This window comes from Cervus canadensis, chromosome 10 (genome assembly GCF_019320065.1).
Source record: "Cervus canadensis isolate Bull #8, Minnesota chromosome 10, ASM1932006v1, whole genome shotgun sequence".
In the NCBI taxonomy this organism is placed as follows: Eukaryota; Metazoa; Chordata; class Mammalia; order Artiodactyla; family Cervidae; genus Cervus; species Cervus canadensis.
Genome location: NC_057395.1, coordinates 50,808,318 through 50,812,786, shown reverse-complemented (window position 1 = coordinate 50,812,786; position 4,469 = coordinate 50,808,318).

The window sequence follows — 4,469 nt, the reverse complement described above, 5'->3', positions numbered from 1 at the left end:
ATTTGTATGGAAATACAAAAAACCTCGAATAGCCAAAGTAATCTTGAGAAAGAAGAATGGAACTGGAGGAATCAACCTGCCTGACTTCAGACTCTACTACAAAGCCACAGTCATCAAGACAGTATGGTACTGGCACAAAGACAGAAATATAGATCAATGGAACAGAATAGAAAGCCCAGAGATAAATCCACGAACCTATGGACACCTTATCTTTGACAAAGGAGGCAAGGATATACAATTGAAAAAAGACAACCTCTTTAACAAGTGGTGCTGGGAAAACTGGTCAACCACTTGTAAAAGAATGAAACTAGAACACTTTTCTAACACCATACACAAAAATAAACTCAAAATGGATTAAAGATCTAAATGTAAGACCAGAAACTATAAAACTCCTAGAGGAGAACATAGGCAAAACACTCTCCGACATAAATCACAGCAGGATCCTCTATGACCCACCTCCCAGATATTGAAATAAAGCAAAACTAAAACAAATGGGATCTAATGAAACTTAAAAGCTTTTTGCACTACAAAAAAACTATAAGTAAGGTTGAAAAGACAGCCGTTCAGATTTGGGAGGAATAATAGCAAATGCAAGAAACAGGACAAAGGATTTAATCTCAAAAACATACAAGCAACTCCTGCAGCTCAATTCCAGAAAAATAAAAGACCCAATCAAAAGATGGGCCAAAGAACTATACAGACATTTCTCCAAGAAGACATACAGATGGCTAACAAACACATGAAAAGATGCTCAACATCACTCATTATCAGAGGAATGCAAATCAAAACCACAATGAGGTACCATTACACACCAGTCAGGATGGCTGCTATCCAAAAGTCTACAAGCAATAAATGCTGGAGAGGGTGTGGAGAAAAGGGAACCCTCTTACACTGTTGGTGGGGATGCAAACTAGTACAGCCACTATGGAGAACAGTGTGGAGATTCCTTAAAAAACTGGAAATAGAACTGCCATATGACCCAGCAATACCACTTCTGGGCATACACACTGAGGAAACCAGATCTGAAAGAGACACGTGCACCCAATGTTCATCGCAGCACTGTTTATAATAGCCAGAACATGGAAGCAACCTAGAATGTCCATCAAGCAGAATTGAATTGGAATAAGGAAGCTGTGTAACATATACACCAAATGGGAATTTTACTCAGCCGTCAAAAAGAATTCATTTGAATCAGTTCTAATGAGATGGATGAAACTGGAGCCCCCTATACAGAGTGAAGTGAGCCAGAAAGATAAAGACCATTACAGCATACTAACACATATATATGGAATTTAGAAATATGGTAACGACAACCCTATATGCAAAAACAGAAAAAGAGACACAGAAGTACAGAACAGACTTTTGAACTCTCTGGGAGAAGGTGAGGGTGGGATGTTTCGAAAGAACAGCATGTATATTATCTATGGTGAAACAGGTCAGGTCACCAGCCCAGGTGGGATGCATGAGACAAAGTGCTCGGGCCTGGTGCACTGGGAAGACCCAGAGGAATCGGGTGGAGAGGGAGGTGGGAGGGGGGATCGGGATGAGGAATACGTGTAAATCTATGGCTGATTCATATCAATGTATGACAAAACCCACTGAAATGTTGTGAAGTAATTAGCTTCCAACTAATAAAAATAAATTTAAAAAAAAAAAAAAAAGAAAAGATGGCAAGAGTATACAGAAGAAGTACACAAAAAAGATCTTCATGACCCAGATAACCACAATGGTGTGATCACTTACCTAGAGTCAGACATCCTGGAATGTGAAGTCAAATGGGCCTTAGAAAGCATCACTATGAACAAAATTACTGGAGATGATGGAATTCCAGTTGAGCTATTTCAAATCCTAAAGGATGATGCTATGAAAGTGCTGCACTCTATATGCCAACAAATTTGGAAAACTCAGCAGTGGGCATAGGACTGGAAAAGGTCAGTTTTCATTCCAATCTCAAAGAAAGGCAATGCCAAAGAATGTTCAAACTACTGAATAACTGCACTCATCTCACATGCTAGCAAAGTAATGCTCAAAATTCTCCAAGCCAGTCTTCAACAGTACATGAACCATGAACTTCCAGATTTTCTTTTTTTTTTCTCTCATTTATTTTTATTAGTTGGAGGCTAATTACTTTACAATATTGTAGCAGAACTTCCAGATTTTCAAGCTGAATTCAGAAAAGGCAGAGGAACCAGAGATCAAATTGCCAACATCCATTGGATCATCAAAAAAGCAAGAGTTCCAGAAGAGCATCTACTTCTGCTTTATTGACTATGTCAAAGACTTTGACTGTGTGGATCACAACAAACTGGAAAATTCTTCAAGAGATGGGAATACCAGACCATCTTACCTGCCTCCTGAGAATTCTGTATGCAGGTCAAGAAGCAACAGTTAGAACTGGACATGGAACAATGGACAGGTGTCAAATAGGAAAAGGAGTACATCAAGGCTGTATAGTGTCACCCTGCTTATTTAACTTGTATGCAGAGTACATCGTGAGAAATGCTGGGCTGGGTGAAGCACAAGCTGGAATCAAGATTGCCAGGAGAAATATCAATAACCTGAGATATACAGATGATACCACCATTATGGCAGAAAGCAAAGGAGAACTAAAGAGTCTTGATGAAGGTAAAAGAGGAGAGTGAAAAAGTTGGCTTAAAACTCAACATTCAAAAAACTAAGATCATGGCATCTGTCCCATCATTTCATGGCAAATAGATGGGGAAACAATGCAAACAGTGACAGACTTTAATTTTTGAGGCTCCAAAATCACTGCAGATGGTGATTGCAGCCATGAAACGAAAAGACACTTATTTGTTGGAACAAAAGTTATGACCAACCTAGAGAGCATATTAAAAAGCAGAGACATTACTTTGCTGACAATGTCTGTCTAGTCAAAGCTATGGTTTTTCCAGTAATGATGTATGGATGTGAGAGTTGAACCATAAAGAAGGCTAAGCACTGAAGAATTGATGCTTTTAAACTGTGTTGTTGGAGAAGACTCTTGAGAGTCCCTTGGACTGCAAGGAGATCAAACCAGTCTATCCTAAAGGAAATCAATCCTGAATATTTATTGGAAGGACTGATGCTGAAGCTGAAACTCAAATACTTTGGCCACCTGATGTGAAGAACTGACTCATTTGAGAAGACCCTGATGCTGGGAAAGATTCAAAGCGGGAGGAGAAGGGGATGACAGAGGATGAGATGGTTGGATAGCATCACCTATTCAAAGGACATAAACTTGGGCAAACTCCGGGAGACAGTGAAGGACAGAGAAGGCTGGCGTGCTGCAGTCCACGGGGTCACAAAGAGTAAGACACGACTGAGTGGCTGAACTAAACCATCGTTTGTTTTATACATCTGTGACTCTATCTGTTTTATAAATAAGCTCATTTGTAACAGTTATTTAGATTCCACATAAAAGCAATATCATATATTTATCTTTCTCTGTCTGACTTACTTTACTAAGTATGACAATCTCTAGGCTCATTCATGTTGCTGCAAATGGCATTATTTCATTCTTTTTTATGGTTGAGTAATATTCCATTGTGTATATGTACCACATTTTCTTTATCTATTCTTCTGTCTGTACAAATACACTTTGTTGAGCAGTGTGATCTCAGGGATCTGGAGTGAGGGGTGCTAAGTGAAACAGGAAAATCCAACACAAGAAAGCATGATCAAGTTGACAACCACTAATGGGTGATTTCTTAATCCTACCCATCTTTCTGACAGGCACATGTACTGTGTCTTAGGACTGTAGCTCTGGGGATAAAGATGGGAAAAAAAGTTCATTGGTTTTCATTCTCCATTGGTCAAAGTTTACCTCAAAGAGTATTAAGTCCGTGGCACTTCTGGTTTGTGCATGGCTAGGTGCCAAGCAGATTTCCACAGTAGCCCATACTGCATCAAAGAGAAGCCAGGAGCAGGTTCCAGGCTGTACCTGTTTGAAGCTGGTTGTTGCCTGTGAAGAACTGATCCAGGCAACAACTGCTAAATCAAGAGACAAGTTTTCCCTAGAGGATCTGGAGTTACACACAGAGTATCTGATACAAACTGTGAAAAGGGAGAGGGACAGGAGAGAAGGTGGAAATAAATCAGGAAAGTTTGAATGCTAACTGGTTATTGAGTAATAGTAAAAATTGAAAGAAGATTGACCATGAGTTATATGCTGGTTTTAAAAATGTCCACTAACTTTTTCATACTCCTTTGTTCAAAAGGTAGAACTTCTGATGAACCTATTTGCAGGGCAGAAATAGAGATGCAAACCTAGAGGATGGTCTTGGGGAGAGGGTAGGATGAACCGAGAGGAGAATTGATATATACCACCACCATGTGCAAAATAGATAGCTAATGGGAAGCTGTGATATAACACAGGGAGCTCAGTCTGCTGCTCTTTGATGACCTAAGGGGTGGGATGGGGGTGGGTAGGAGGGAGGCTCAAGAAGGAGGGGATATATATATATATATAT